This window comes from Mauremys reevesii, linkage group 2, assembly GCF_016161935.1.
Source record: "Mauremys reevesii isolate NIE-2019 linkage group 2, ASM1616193v1, whole genome shotgun sequence".
Lineage (NCBI taxonomy): Eukaryota > Metazoa > Chordata > Testudines > Geoemydidae > Mauremys > Mauremys reevesii.
Window position 1 is genome coordinate 192,009,001 of NC_052624.1, and position 17,397 is coordinate 192,026,397.

The window sequence follows — 17,397 nt, forward strand, 5'->3', positions numbered from 1 at the left end:
ATAAACTTCACCTAACTCACATGTAAACAAAAACGTTTCCATGAATCTACATAGAAAGTTTTAAAAAATGGCTGCAAACTCAGTAAAACCTAAATCGATTATAATTCGGTGGAATGTTTGTAAAACGTTCTCACAGCTCTAGATGTAGATCTCTTTGCTATGAAGTCATTAGCAATTGAAACTGGCTAAATAAAATGTATTCCATCATTACATTCCCTATTTTTCCCATTTTGTTATTAATTTAGTATAGAAACTTCATGTGTAGAGTTACCTTGTGCCTGTCTTGGGAGGTGTAACAGAAGGAAATGCCTCAAGGAGATATAATCCCAAGTATGCAGGGGGGGAGACACCTGCAGCTACATATTTTAAGGTAGTATAGTGTATGCTCCACTGGGAACCCAGTCTGATATTGTGACTGGTGTAGAGGAAACCTAGCTATGACTCTCCCTCCTCCTATAGAAAAGCTCTAAAGAATCATAATAGGGACAAAACCAATAGGTTGCTTTGGAAATTAAAAATACCTAAACCTATAGAATTTAATAGAGACTGAAGTTTCTGTTGTAGAATTCTATACAATACATTTACAAACAAAACAGACAAATAGATTTTAAAACCAGAAGCATACATTAGATCATCTAGTCTAACCTCCTGGCCCTAGAATTTCATCCAGTTACTCCAGTACTCAGCCCAGTAGCTTATGTTTGGTTAAAGCATGTCTTGCAGAAAGGCAGCCAGTCTTAATTAAAAGACATGAAGACACAGAGAATCCATCACATCCCCTGATGGTTTTTTCAATGGTAAATCATCCCCACTGTTTAAAATGTATCTCTTATTTTCTAAATTGTATAGAAATGTTATGACTCTCTATTAGCATTTTATAAGAATTTGCCAGCATGGTTCCCTACTCTTCCTTACCCCCTTTGGCAATACCTTGTGCCCCAGTGCAAGAGCGATCCCTACGTTCAAGGAGCACAAGTATTGTGATTACACCCATCCACTCTGTGAAGGTGCAAGACAGCATCATTGAAAATGTCCTCCCTGTTTCACCCAAAATTAGTAATAAATGCTGGGATAATGAGGTATTGAGTTTCAGGGTATTTCACCTTACTTTGTACTGTTACCGCATTATACTGTTACTTGTAATTCCTGAGTTTTCTGCAAAGACACTCAGGCCTGCCTTTATCCTAGCAATGACACCGTCAAAATCCTTTTTATTAACAAACCTGAATATTTATTAAACAGACAACAGCAAAAACCAAAACAAAAGCCAACAAAATACTTGGAATTCAAAAGTAAAATGAGTGTTCATTTTGAGAAAGTTTATTTCTTTTACTTTAAGTAAAGTCCTTCAGAGGGGAAAATGTTTAAAAGTGGAGCAGGTCAAGAAGAAAGATTCAAGCTTTAGAAGTAGTTCCCACTGTGCAGAATTGTAGATGGATATATTTTCATATATTCTTCTGTTATTTTTTTGAAAAAATTATTGGGATAAAAATATTGATGTACATTTCAGTAAAAATATCATGGGCTTTTTAAAAAATTCCACCCCAAAATTATAAGCATCACAGCAACATGTCCCAGAGAAAAAGATAAAGCTATATGGAAATTCCATGCAGTTTTACTGTTCAGACTTTACTAAGTTTTACTATTATGTTTATCATTATTTACAAAGTGTGCAACATCATAAAATCTAGGGGTTTCTATGTGTAATTAAAGACTTAATTATTTTTTAAAATAGTTGACCAACTTTTCTCAGTATAATTGTTGGTCATTCGGATAACTGAGCTTGCTAATGTCCTTGAAAAGTAAGTTAAAAGTGATGTTTCCTGCAATGAGGCTTCCAAGATTTTATAAAACACGTTCTAGAATCAACAGTATTTTAGTTAAACCTTCCTTCTATTTTTCTAAACTATAAAAGTAGTGCCAAGTGAAGGAAAAGAAATAAAAGTCTTCCCAAATAAATTTCATGCATGTTGGTAATATATCTCCAGGGATCTCTGTCCACGGGAATGAATGTACAATCTGAGCTGGATTTGAACCAGTCACCCAGAGTTGACCTCATTACCAATTCTATGAGCCATCTGGTCCCCTTTAACTATGTTGCTTATAAAATCACATCTCTTTTACACTGCCACTGTCAGTGTTGCATAACATGAGGCACTAATGAACCCAGGAGATATGACATGTCAAGACCAAGAGGAAACTCAGAATGATCCAGCTTACTGCTGTGGGAGGGGTATATCCTTACTTATTAGACAACTTTTAAAGCAAAATTACATTCATACAAAACTCATTTGCCATGGGATGAACCGCGATTAATGGGAGATATGATCACTTTAGGCTAAAACATCATTATGGTACAAAATTGTATTACCTATTTATGACCATTTTCCCTTTACCTCTGAAGGGGGTGTGTGTGTGTGAGAGAGAAGAGGGAACAAGTGACAATTATGTTCTACTTTTCCTGAATGGCTGAGAACTATTTCCATGTTCTCTGAAACTCTCAGCAATGGTATCCACTTGTCAGGGCAAAGCTCATCATCTGTTGGCAGACTGTGTCAGGCAAGAAGCTGATCATTGTTCCACACGATATTTTTGACAGATTTTAAGGTGAATCAGTATCTCTTTTTTGCCTCATGCAGGAACAAAGATAAGTGCAACACTGCAGAAACCAAAATGCTGAGCATCAGCACCATAGCACTGGGGACAGCTCCCAGAATCAGAAGTCACGCTGAATTTATAACTGTATTCTCCCACAGTAGACAACACCGTTCCTACTTTTCTAAGAGCAATAGGAACTGCACAACAGAGTAAAACAAGGCCAAAGGGACAATGACAGGTAAAAAATATATATTTTAAAAACAAAATCAGATTTCCTTCATTGTGTTATTAGTAATGCTATAGATTTTTAACTGATTTTTTTTTAATCTATCATCTTTTTTTCTGTGTGTTTAAACATTTTCATTTCATCTTTGACAACAAAAGTAGGTTAGTTTGGTACAATTTTTCCTAGTCATTTTAATTTCTGGTTCTGATGCATTAGCAAATTCCTGCATCTTTTTTAGTAGCAAACACTTTAGGGTGATGAGTACCAAATAAAAATGGCATCAATTGAAATTTTGTAAAATTTAATAAAATATTTCTATTAAGATTAGGTTTATAAAAAAAGCTTTAAAGATATAAAACATAAATTAGGCTGCATGTTAGCTGAGGTCATCCCTATAACAACTAAAATGAAAGCCCTTGTGACAAAGTAATATGATAGTCCAGTTAATCAAAAAATGTTAACACATACTTTTACTATGTAAAATAAACCAAAATTGATCTCCTTTGTGGCATGATCCAAGGGCAATATAAGTCAGTGAGTTTTTCCATTAACTTCAGTGGACTATGAATCAGGTTGTTACAGAGGTGCCTGGAAATTTTTCATCAAAACTGGAAAATGTTGGTGGAAAATTCAGACTAAGATTTTTTTTCTATTTTCCAACCAGTGCTCCTGTTTTATCTTGAAGTTTATTTTGTTCCTTATTTTAGTTTGTAAGCTCAAGATTTTTTTTCTAATAGTGTGTTAATCTGGATTTCAACATGATGGATAACATTCATACTCAAATCTCAATACATCAAAACCACCTTAAAATATTAATATTATATTATAATTTTCAAAAAGATAAATGAGGTTGGGGAAGATTGAAAAGATTTTTTCATATTCCAATGTCTGGATTCTGTGAAATTCAATTTATGCATCAAAGCAATTTAAAAAAAACAATTGCTTCATTATTGAAATAAGTATTGCTTAAAAATATGAACAGCCTTCAAATTATTTCATGGGGTACAATAAGGAAAGACCTGGCATAATATATTTATTTTATTTTCCCTAATTGTCAAATACATGCATAAGAATGATAAAACAAATGCTTATTAGAGACAGAGCTGTATACAGGACAGCAGTAAACATATAAATCATTATTTTTCCCACCTTGTGGTTAACAAAATTGAAGCAGGATCAAGTCTGCATTTGGTCCAGGTTTTTTGACCCTCTTTGTTTGAGCCTGTAGAGATTGCTTATCAACTTCAATAACTGGAGAGGAATCACATTACTTCCAGTACCTGGGAAAATCATGTGTAACATGATGCTGAAGAAAGATCATCAAGAAACAAACTTAGAGAGGAACAAGCAGGATTTAGACCATTGAGACCATGTGCAGACCATCTTGTTTGTTCTCAGGCATATTAAAGAAAAAAACGTGGCATGGCAAGTATCTCTTGTGATAAATTTTATAGATTTCAACAGGCTTTTGACAGCAGATTCAGAGACAGTCTCTGCAGAATTATGGGATATTATGGAATACCAACAAAAATAATTAGAATAACTAAGGCTCTATATAATAATACCAAATGTGCAGTCAGAGATGGTGATAACTTCAGCCAATGGTTTGCAGTGACAACTGGAGTTAGGCAAGGGTGTATTATGTCGCCACTATTGTTTGCACTGATCATTGAGTATGTCACAAGGAAAGTAACTATCAGAAAGCAACAAAGGAACTTTAGGGAAAAATGATAAAGCACAATTGGATGACCTTGTTTTTGCTGATGACATTGTCCTGCTTAGCTCCACACATGGAAAAGAAGAGGCAGCTTTTTGCAGATAAAGCAAAACAAGTTATTTTGTTTGGTCAACAAAAGGAAGAGAAAATATATGGCAATCAATGACCTACAACTGACCATTGGAATGGATAAAGAAACACTAAAAAGTAAGACATTTTACTTATATAGGGAGTGAGATGTGCAATGATAGTGACACCATGTTAGATGTCAGCCAATGAATATCAAAAGCAGCAAACAACTTTCATAAACTTGAAAAGATTTAGAAAAGTTGCATGATTGGCAACTGTCTTCTTTCATGGAGCCGAGTCATAGAAATCTACAACAGAAATTGGTAAGAAGAGTGTTTCTCAAGCTGGGGTTGCCACTTGTGTAGGGAAAGCCCCTGGCAGGCTGGGCCGGTTTGTTTACCTGCCCTGTCTGCAGATCCGGCCGATCGCAGCTCCCACTGGCCGCAGCTCACTGTTCCAGGCCAATGGGAGCTGCTGGAAGTAGCGCAGGCTGAGGAACGTACTGGCCGCAGCCTGGAGCAGCGAACTGCGGCCAGTGGGAGCACTTATGAAAGGGAGAAAAATATTTGGCTTGCTATCTCCTGAATTCTGCTACCCTTGGTTGAGCTATCCTCAACTCATACATTTCTTCAATCAAGCTGACATTGACCAAAGCCTCCCAAATCTAGCCATCTTATTTACAATGAGACCCCTGTATAGTTCAATTGTCTGAGTCCAGTTTAAATAACATCTTCCTGAAAATATACCTTAGTGCAGCTCCTGATACAAGAGGCACTGTGAAGTATTTTATTTATGGACTAGCATTTTAGACCAATCAAAAAACAAATGTAAAAATGCATTGTGCATGCACATTTCCCATGTTAAGGTCTTCTAGTTTTAAAACTATTAAACCAATTCTCTTCAAAGTCATGTTAGATAACTAAAAGACCTAAAAGCAATTCCGGTTTGATCTTGCTAGCTCTTTTTTTTCCCCACTAACCATATATGAAATTTATAATTAGAATGTATGGAATAAGTAAACATATGTATTCTTTTAAAAAAACATTTATTATTTGAAAAAAGGCACAAGTTTTCCAAAATTAAAAATTCCCTTCAGTTCCATTGGGCTTAGCATGAAAAAAATTGCTGGAAAAAGGAATAGTTGGAGAAAGTTTTGAACAACTGAAAAAGAGGATTAGAAAAAAAACAACAACACAGCTGCCATATACTGACTACTATCATGTCAATTTCTGTCTGGAATGAAATTCCTCATTTAGGGTTAAATATATTTTCAATTAGCAAAAATCCTGCATAGTCTGACAGATCTTGTTTTTATACTGAGAATACCCAAAAGCCACATACACAATAGCTTTAACTTATTTGCAATACTTGAGTGTACTATATTGTGTTTTAGGAAATGTTCCAACAGGACCACATCATATTCCCTAATTAACACACAGGTGACTTCAGTTAAAGATTAATCAAAGCTTTTTCCTACATCCAATAATGTAGATGTAGGCCAAGTGTAGAGAGAGAGAGAGGGCTATCATTTCACTGACCTTATCAGCAGCTGGGTAAGCTTTCATCAACTCTCTCATTAGTTACATCTGACTGATTGACAAGGTTACCCCAAGTAGAGGCACAGAAGTCAAACAGATTATTTGCATATTATATTAATGACATTCATAAGCCACCATTTGGTGTTCCTTGGGGAGATATCAGAACGCTGCTCAGTTGCTTTAGTATTCACAAATTGTTATAAGAAAAATGCAGTGATTAGTTCTAATACCTTAAGGCTAGACTGGCTGGCCGATGGGAGTGTGCTAAGGTGTAAAACAGGTAAGAAGCCTAACTCTGCCTTGCATTCTACACACACACAGAATTAGGCACAATTTACTTATTTGTACTTATTTATTTCCATTTATATAACATAGCTTTCTGATAATCATGTATTCCAAGCTGCAGCCACTTTGGTTATTTTCTGGTTTGGAGGGAGGAGATGGCAATCTATAAAAAGCATAGGGCTAACCTATACTCCACCTCACCCAAATGGTCGCCTCCCCCCAAAACTTGGGTAAATACATTGGTCTTGCCTCATGCCCTGGTTTGGACTATTTTGGGTGAAAGGTGATAACAAGTACAGCTGGTCAGATAATAGTATCAGAAAAATTTTGTTTGGGGAAAAAAAGGTCATTTTTTATCCAAAAACAATTTTTTTAACAAAAAATTTCAACTAACTCTAACAATAAATTCCAAAGAGATAAAACAATCTTATAATCTGTCCTGAGTACAGGAGAGCACATAGTTACACTGCTCCCAGGGCACTGTAACGAACTGCAGGGAGCTTGTTCCTGCTTTCCCCCCTTGCTCCTTGGGGGAAGTAAGCTGTGCCAGACCTTGTCCTCGAACAGCTTATTGTCTGGGTACACCACAAGAAGGACAGAAGACACTTGTTATGGATTTTAATCAGGCCGCAACTTTATTATATAGATGTCTGGGACTACCCAGCAGCTAAAGTGTACAGTCAGGCAAATCCATGCTTATTCAAATCAATTCTCCGGGGCTTCCACCAGCCCCCCCTTTGTTTCCATCCAGGTCCCCCAGCCAACCCATGGCTTGGACCTTACTATCCACCACCTCCATAAGAGGGTTAAGGAGGCTATGAGAATGGGAGGGTGGTGGTGGTGGTGATTGGCTCCCAGCTGTACCAATCACAGGAGTCCGCAATCCCCTCCCCGTTCTGTTCCATTATCCAGTACCTCCTTTTAAGTCCTTTACCAGGCCATTTATCTGGTCACTGGCTGCCCTTCCTATGGAGCACCTGCGCTGAAAATCTGCCACAAGGAGGCAATTTGCTTAGCTGACTCCCCTGCAACCCAACCAGGTTCTCAGACATCTCCAAATGGCCTGTTGCCTAGCAGCCCTACTGGGGAGAAAGAACCCATTGTCCCATATGTGATCGTCAAGGGGCAACAGCAGTTGCATTGTCCCTGACCCAGTACTACAACAACTGCCCTTCACGGAGGGCCGCATAGGCAACCCGCTCTCTGGATCCTGGAATTGACAAGACTCCATAAGACAAAACAAAATAAACAATTTGTAAGCTGGAGCCAAAAATCTCCATTCCGCTGACCATATCATATTCCAAGGTATCAGAGAGCCAGCGGCATCTGCTTGGGTTCACTGCTAGCCCCTGGTGAAAGCTCACGAAATCTGTGAAACTGGAAATGAGACAAGGCATTTGCTATGCCATCATCCATGCCCGGCACGTGCTTGGAAGAAAAACAGATGTTGAAGGTTAAACATTGTAGAACAAATGCGCTTACCAACTTCATAATCCTGTGCAATCTGGAAGTTTGGCAACTGATAACCTGTACCCCTGCCATCTTGTCGTACCAGAAGCACACCCTTTTATTAGTCAGCTCCAATCCCCAAATCACCACTGCAACTAAAATGGGGGGAAATTCCAAGAAGGTCATGTCACGCAAAACCCCATTTTGTGTCCAGATGGCGGGCCATTTTTGTACATACCATTTGCCTTGATAAAACACCCCAAAACCTGTGCTCCTTGCCATACCTGAGTGGATTTTAATGCCCTCCCCCGTAATAACCATTCCTCCCTCCACAATGATACCCCATTAAATCGACTCAGAAAACTTTCCCACACCCTCAAGTCTTCCTTCATCTCTCTAGTGACTTGTATGTAATGGTGTGGCCTGGCTATGCTGGCCATTGCTGCTGCCAGCCAGGCACAAAATGCCCACCCCTGCAATCAAAGTTCTGCTTCCCCAGAATAGATTGCAGTTCCTGCAGCATGAGTTTTTTTAGCCCCTACTGCTCTCTGGAGCAACTCCAATAGCTCCTGAAGCTTATCCTGAGGGAGCCGACAAATGCCCTCCCTGGTGTCCAGCTCAATGTAGTGGAAGGCCCTTCTGTTTTCTCCTCTGCTAGGGGTACCCTCAGCTTTTTAGTCAGGGCCTGAAATGTGTCCAACAGGTGAACACACTCATCTGTCCCGACTCACCCTGCGAACAAAAAATCATCCAAATAATGCACTACTTGGTTTAGTCACGCTGACTGCACCACTGCCCAGTGCAGCACTGTACTGAATTTCTCAGAAGTTGCACAAGATATCGAACAGCCCATGGGTATAGCCTTGTCAAAATAAAGTTCCCCCTCAGAACAGAAACCCAACCCAATGGGTGCACCGACAGTAGTCAGAAAGCAGACTTGATATCACATAACTCAGAGCAGTCTCATTGTTACTGTCTGTTGTTCCTGGAAGTTTGTGACACTAAGAGGGGATCACCAGGTCACAAAGGTTTCCCTCTCATTTCCCCCTTTCCCTGACCATGCAGCTCTATACCACTAGGGATTCCATTGGGCTGGGAAGTCATCAGAAAGCCTGTAAAACTGGCACTGTAAACCCACAGATCTCCCGCAATCTGCCTGGCAGCCCCTGCCATACTCCACACTTACCTTCAGCAACCCTCCAAAAACAATAGAGATCTATCCTGCTAGGAACAACCTGCCTCGCTAGCCTCACCACAACAGCACTTTTGCCACCTAACCTGGAGCAACACTGACAGAGTTCTGCAGGAAGATCAGCACCTAGAGTGAGCAACTAGCCATGGTGACATGCGGTTGTGTGCAGAGAAATGAAACTGTTATTTAAGGCAAAGCTTTGGCCTTGAAGAAGATGATTCTTGTAAATGTCAAGTTCATGCCTCCTAGGAGAGACAGCGCATCACGCTTGTCCCTGAATGCCAGCCACAGCAAACTAGCTGATGTAATGTTAGTAGTGCTTTTACCATTGAAAAATATTAAATAGAAAACAATTTAGTATGCAGGGTAATTTTTCTGAATGCAGATCATCCTTTACTAATTCTAGTGAAGCTGCAGATACTAATAGGGATGTTACAGACTCCTATGGGCTGTCTACACTGGTCCATACAGGCAACCAGCAATAGCACCCGGGGGTGGGGGAAAGTTACAGCACCAGGTAAAAAGCAGCAAAGGACAAAATCAAGGACATATGATTCCTTTCCTTGATGCCTGCAGTGATCAAACCCAGGAAACTTGTTTGATATGTTGGCAGATGAAGTGTTCCTCCAATCTCCAATAAGTGGGTACCTCAACAATGCTAAACCACACAAAGCACTGTCAAAGCAAGGTATGTGATGAGAAAAGTCAGGGTGGTCAGCAGCACGTTTCAGGTGGAGAAAACAGGGTCATAGTGTGTCAGAAAGCTGTGAGATGGGGCAGCAGCACACGCACATGCACAACTGTCTGTAGGTGGCCCAGAGTAATCGTGACCCGGTAGACTCTTCCTGAGAACACTGAGAGGAGCCAATGATACCTTGATATACAAACCACAGAATCAAATGTAGCCTGTCCATAGATATTGATGTTTGTCCTACTCCCCATGTCCTGTGTGGAGAACAAAGGCTTCTGGACACCTAATGGCTGTTCTTCTATGGGGGCAGGAGCTAAAACATGTTTTTCCTCATAAAAGGCTCTGCCCAAGCTTTGCTGAACAGTGAACAGTTCAGTATGGATATGCCCGTTAGAGCTCTGAGAGTGGGAGGTACATCTGACTACAGCCATGTGAACAGGGTGTTGTGAAGCTTAATCAATTCTTCTTTGTAAAGCACTTTGAAATCCTTGCATGAAAGACACTTGCAGATAGTATTATTATATTCTATATGCACATTGCTCTTTCCATTCCTTACCCATGCTGCAGAAAATCCTCCATTCATCTGGGTGTAAATTCTGCCTAGATGTTTCTATACTCAGACCCCTCAACTGTACAGCACTTCACATGCTTTGAAGCTCTCTGTCATGCATTTCTGCCTTCTGAGATGATCTTACACATCTGGGCTGCGTTGAACAAAAGCCAGCAGGCACTTGCCAATGTCCAAGTTGAGCTGTTACCACCCCCTTGCTATGCTGCCACCTTCAGCCTGATGAAGCCTGGTGCTCCTGTGCCACGTCCCACAGCAAGTCTGCAAGTGAGAGAGAAAGGGCGGGAACAGGGAGAAAACAATGGTGGAACCCAATGAAGGGAACAAACAAACAGCAGTGGGTGGGAGACAATGGGGCATGAAATTGGGTGGAAAACAAGGAGAGATTAGTCACAGGGGTATGCAAACAGGTGTTCTACATTTCTGTCATCTATCACATATCGTGCTGGCTCAGGTCAAGCTGCGGCAGGTGTGAAGGTGGTGAGGTAAACTGATACTTTCCAGGTGCTTCCAACTTTTAGCAATCGGAATACCTAGTGGAGTGTGTATCCTTCAAGCCTCACGAAAGCCCTTCTGGGGAAGAGAGAAGTACATAAACACAAAAACTAGACTAAAGCCCTAAGGGTATGATCATTTACCTTTACTGCTTATGTAACTTTGAGCTAATTACATTACAGTTGGGCTTTTCGCTTATAAGTACTATCCTAATGTTCAATAGCTGCACTTTTAACAATCCATTGGTATCTAATTAGCAGAGTAACTGTCTTCCTAAATCTAAATTAAATGCTTATTGGAGGCACCTAAGTTAAGGTTATTTCAAATGCTAGAAATAGTAATTGACATTAAATATGTGTATTGGTAACTTGCTGATTATACCTATCTTTTTATATGTCAATTATCTAAAATCAAGGGCTTGTTTTTTTCTAAATTATAAAATAAAATGCTGCATTAAAAATTGATTTACACATTTTACTGAATATTGAGTTTTAATTGTATCCCAAGAAGTTTTACGTCTGTATCCTCTAGACTATATGTCTGGAAACCTTAGAGGTTGTAATAATGATACTTTAATGTTGAACTTAGACAAATGCAGATTTCTTCTTTGAGACTATTACCATAATTTAAATTTGCATAAGCTTCTACATTTTGCCTACCTCATCTGATTCCTAATACGTGTACAAATGTTCTTCAGCAAGACAGAAATTGTCTGCACTACTATAAATTCTAATATGTGATCATTATCTACAGTATAGAATTTAATGTTGCCTACTGTACCATTATATAAAGGAGTATACTGTGGGATGGTGGCAAACAAAAGTTCTCTGAATTAACTGTGATGTTTTCAAAAGTGAGGCCCTGCCCTGAGTCCAGACAATACACCCATTCAACCCATTTTTGTACATACAAATTTATTTGCACCTGGCAATTACTTACTAGTGTTAGTTTATGCAGCTTTCAAGTGCACGTGATAGTGAGGGTGTGTAAAGCAATATTTTGGATGTAATTTAGGGACCAACCAAAGGTTTGAAAACATGGTTTTGTGTCTTCTCCTACACACATACTTGTTGTAGATGTAATTTATGTAGAAAAATGCTGAGTTCACTGTCTCCCTATAAGAGGAACAAGTGAAAAATTTTCATGTAACTATCTTAGCAATGTTCTGCTCTAAAAGCAGACCACACTCCAGCTAAAAGTTGGCCAAGCAAAGCTTTACAATATATATTCAGTATAAATAGCCTTTTATTTTAATGAAGAGTTATAGATACTATGCTAAAGAATGTACCTCTATCCTTGTTCCATGGGCTAATCAAGGTAGAATATGCCCCTGAATATATATGGTATATTTCAGATACTAAATACATAATCATGCAACAAGGGCTTTCCAAATGCCCTTATTAACTTACATAAAACAGACGGATGGTATTACGTGTAGGTGAGAGAAGGATGATGAAGAACCATTTATTTCTATACTTAAAAATGAACAAACACTCTTGTAGTTTAGTTTTAAAAAACTCTATTGCCAATTATGTTCTGACCAAAGCATCTTTTATTTTAGGGATTTGGGTAATGGAAATTTCAGAACCTGATTTTACAGCTAAATAAGGGTTTGGTTTGGTTGGATTTTCTTGCTTGTTTGAATGAGCTGTTAAAGATTCAGCTGTAAAAATCCTGCCTAAGCTGAATACCTACATGAATTATTTTCAAAAGCAACTATGTAACTCTCAACAAATACAATATATATACTATAAGTGAAATCATGGTCCCACTGAAGCCACTTATATAACTGATCTCAATGTATTTTACTTTCAATGGGACTTGGGCTTCCTAAGTCACTTAGGCACTTTTGAAAATCCCACCTTTTAAAGCCAAATCCTGCACTCCTTACTGGGGGGGAATCATTGAAGAAAATTGATGTGAAGAATCAGTCCCATAATTAGTGGCAACACAAATCCACTATTTCCAATTTAAGATTAGGCTCAATCTATATTCTGCAGCCTTAAAAAAATGGGTTGTATTGTCACAGATGCTGAACACCTACAATTCTCATTGACTTGTATGAGATTTGTTGGTACACAGCACGTCAGAAAATCAGGCCACATTTATGGATTTAGGAGCCTAACTTTAGGCATCCATTTTTTAAAATATTTGCCATACTTCTCACATAAATTGAGATTAACCATATGTAGTGTGCATATAATACTTATTTAATTGTTCCATATTTATCAAGATGACAGCAGGAAATATTATGTACTGCAGTCGACGTTCTTTATTCCTGATTAATGGGAAAAGATGTATAGAATTGCCCTTTGAATATTAAAATAAATATAAGAAGAAATCTAGTGGGAAACAATTAATAGCTTGAACTTAATAGACTTCTACAGGGCCAAGTGATTTCTTCTCTGTTGGGGAACACCTCTAAGACTTCTTTTTCTTTTTATGTCCATAAGAATAGTTGAAAGAAGCCATGCTGATAATAATTACATTCTAAATTAGCTGATAACACTTTACCAAATAAATCATATAGCACAGTCTCTGTTAGACCATCAATTATAGTTTAAATGAATCCATGCAAAACTCCATAATTTTGAGTTAGAATCACAATTTTTGGAATTTAAAGTATTATTACAGCAGAGCCTCAAAGGTCATCTAGTACAATGGAGAGCAGTTTCCAGTTAGCAAAATCTTCTTTTATCGACACACTATAACCAGCAACCTTACTATAGCCATATGGCAGACAACATCAGAATTTTAATTTCTACTGACATTTATCTTCCAGGATACTTCCTCTCATAATAATAATGACTGGAATTTGTAGAGCACCTCACAAGCAATGCATTCTCTCTCTCTCTCTCACTCACACACACACACACACACTCTATATTTTAATTATCAGAAAATAATTAACTTGCTTTAATATTTATAGCTTGCAGTCCCCCATATAATTAAGGTTTCCCAACATTTCCCACAATAAGATCCTGTTTTCAATTGCTTATAAGTTTCCCAAATGCTAAGCATTCAAACTGAAATTTTTCGTGCAGTCAGAATTTATTTTGAAAGTTTCAGCAGAAATGTTTACTGTTTTGAAGAGTTAGATTAGGGAAATAATAAGTTGTTTTGCCTGAAATTAAAAAAAAATCTTACAACCACTTCTTTGAGAAGCCCTAGTGTCTTCATGTTTTGGAACAACAACTTAAAATTTGGCAAGGGGTTGTCTTTTTGTTAGGTGTGTGCTTTTTGCCATCCTCATGAATTTCTGCCTTATTTTGGCCAAGTCATAAACCTTTATGAAAACTCAGTTCACACATGTTCAGTAGAGTTTTGTTAGAGTTTGGCAGCTAAATTCTCCAAATATTCCATCTGCAAGGAGCATGCTCCAGCCCAGAACTGTGGAGCCAAGCAGAATTTTCCCTGCAATTGCTCCTCCTAACTGCTTCAGGGAATTGTGGCTCAAGGTATCAGAGCTGAGAGCAAGGAAACTGTGCTCTCAATGTGTTCAAATACCATGAAAGAGAAAACAACCTGAGTCAAATGCAGAGGGGGACAAGAATGGAGGATAATTAAAGACTGTATACAATAGGGGACAAATTAATGTTGCCAGGGCAACCTTAATTTTGGCATTTCCTAACATTTCAGTGCTATACTTTGCCAACCTTAACATTCTTTTAGCATAGTTATCTGTAATAAAGAAGGAGGCTCAAGTTATTGAAACAACCTGGATCTTCCTAAGACCTTCCCGCTACAAAGTGAAAAGCATTTTCAAACAATAACAGCTTGCTTTGTTGAAACCTATAACTTTCTTGCCTCTACATATAGCCACATCCACATATAGCCACAATATAGTGTAATCTACCTGTATGAGGGATTAATACACACTTAAAAGAAGTGAGAAATAAGCCATTGTGCTCCAATGTGACATATAAGGAAAACCTGGGGGGGAACACAAAACATTCAGGTGCTTGACCTGCTACCCCTTGGAGTGCCGTGGTCCCCCACCATGTCACAGAGTTACATTGTGTAAAGATGAGACTGTCAAGAAAAATAATGCCTTTAATTCTATTTTGTTTACTTACTTTATGCAATACTCCTGGGAGAATTCTGTGCCACTGCGCATACACAGAATTCATGTCACCTGCAGTTTTTTTGCTTCTCTGCAGAAAAATGACTAGCTGTGCAGGTACATCATTTCAGGCACCTGGAGCAGCCGATGGAGAGGTAAATCACCCTGGGGCTGGGGACACCCCAGCCAGTGGCTCCTTTTCTGAACCGGGATCAGCTGCTAATCCTGGCTGGGCTGGAGGCAGAAGAGGATGGGACTTTCTTTTCCCCTGCAATGAGTGGCTGGGGTTTTGTCAGACCCACCCCCAGAAACCTCCCCCAGCTGCAGGAAGCTCAACATCCTCCTCTGCTTTCTCCCCCATTGCTCCTCAGCTGTGGGGGAATGGGTCACTGTATGGGGAGCTGCTCCCCCATCTGACCAGCACCCATGCATCCAGACTGCCCATACCCAGAAACCCCTGCCAAGCCTCACCTCACACACCCAGAACCCCCCCTAGCTGTCCATTCCCAAACCCCACCCCATTGAACCTCAACCTCTACATCTGGAGCTCCCTGCACCCAGACCTCCAGCCTCCGGACCCCCCACACCTGCACCCAGATCACCCCCCACTGAGCTCTCTGCACTCAACCCCCACTTTGACAAGCCCCACACCCTTGCACCACCCTGAACCCCCACATCCAAACACCCGTGCCACTGACCCCCAACTAGCTGCACCCAGACCCCCACCCCACCAAGCCCCACTCACCCAGACCCCCTGCTGAGACCTCCACATGCAGACCCCTCCACTAAGCTCCAACCATGTTCACCTGGAAGCCCCTGCAGAGTCCCACTGCCCCTGTACCTGGAACCTCCCCCTCCCACACCTAGACTCCCCACTGAGCTGTCTGCACCCAGATTGTCCCACACAGAATCCTCTCACCCCACATCTGTATCTCCCCACACTGAGCTTCTCCACACTTGGATCCTGTCTGGTTGAGAAGACCTGGTGTGCCTAGCACAGAGGGCAGAGCCCCAGAGTATTTCTGGGGCAGGCTCAGACCTTGTGCTGTGTCAGAGTCAGGAGCAGCCTCAACACCAAGTCTGTGTCCCTGGGATAAGAGGTGCGGAGGCTGCCGGGTGTGCAAAATTTTAATTTTTTTGGTGCAGAATGCCCTCAAGAGTAGTACAAACTGAGTTTCTTTTCCCCACGCAATATAATCAGTGTTTGGAATTCTGTGCCCTGGGAGGTTCTGGCATACTCTGGGATATTTGGTGTGTTCATTTCTATGCATGTTACAAGGAGCTCTCCATGTGCACATGGAAAGGAGAATATAACTTTACCCAGGGGCGGCTCTAGGAATTTCGCCGCCCCAAGCACAGCGGCACACCGCGGGGGGTGCTCTGGCAGTCACCTGTCCCGCGACCCGGTGGACCTCCTGCAGACGTGCCCGGGGAGGGTCCCCTGGTCCCGCGGCTCCGGTGGAGCATCCACAGGCACTCCTGCGGGAGGTCCACCGGAGCCACTGGACCAGCGGACTCTCCACAGGCATGCCTGTGGGAGGTCCACCGGAGCCACCTGCCGCCCTCCCAGCGACAGGCAGAGCGTCCCCCGCGGCATGCTGCCCCAAGCGCGCGCTTGGTGCGCTGGGGTCTGGAGCTGGCCCTGACTTTACCCAGCTAGCTTCTCAAAAGCTAAAAGATGACCAGGCTTATGCAGTGACAGGTTGCATACTTTGTCTTTTACTATTCAGTTAAAAAAAAGTTACTACCTATAGCAACTGCTGTATTATAATTATTCCTACTACGAGAAAAGTAAAACTTGACAAAAATCACTGTTTGCCAGTGCCAAGCATAACCTCTGGCCGTAATAATTCACTCACCCAAAACCTGCCCTCAGTCTGCTGTGTTTCACTTTTATGTCATCCATCTTTCTTAAAAATTGCAGTTCCAGTCCTCACTTTAGCTCTTACAGCTTTCTTCGGTTCTCAGTGTGGAACTGCTGTTCTTGTTTTTAATGAAAAAAGTTTTATTTTTCCCCTCATTATTTTTCCCCCTTATCCCTCTCATATCAGGTACCGATGTGAATTTTTTTCATTTCTTTCAGAGCCCACTGCACAGGCATTAGTCAGACATGCCTTTGGAAATCAACTCACAGCATCACTTTCTTGTCAAAATATAGCTGAGCCTCTCATTGTCACTCTCTCTATCTCTCGGGTTTCCTGCCATCAGCCAGGTACTCATTCCACAGTGTTCCACTGGAATTTTTTTTTAGCAATGCTAAAATTCATTAGCAGCTTTGATTTGCAGGTGCATTTGGTTATTATTTGTGCTCGTAAAAGAAAGGAACTAGTATCAGATCAAGATCAAATATAATGGGCTAATTTTCAAAGAATGCACTTTTAGGGACTACACTTGCAAGGGAGCAAGTGTACACCCACAGTTACGTGAGGGTTTACCATTGGCCTATTAATATTAAAAATGAATTCAGCGAGGTTAAAAATATATATGAAAATCATAAACTCCCAGA

At 40.3% G+C, this 17,397-nt stretch overlaps 1 long non-coding RNA gene across 1 annotated transcript; it reads left to right on the forward strand.

Moving 5' to 3' along the window:
* Positions 1-2,645: 2,645 nt before the first annotated feature.
* LOC120398657 lies at positions 2,646-17,103 on the forward strand. The gene is made up of 3 exons (XR_005594612.1): positions 2,646-2,836; positions 14,989-15,046; positions 16,975-17,103. It is a non-coding gene; the product is annotated as an uncharacterized LOC120398657 (long non-coding RNA).
* Positions 17,104-17,397: the final 294 nt, after the last annotated feature.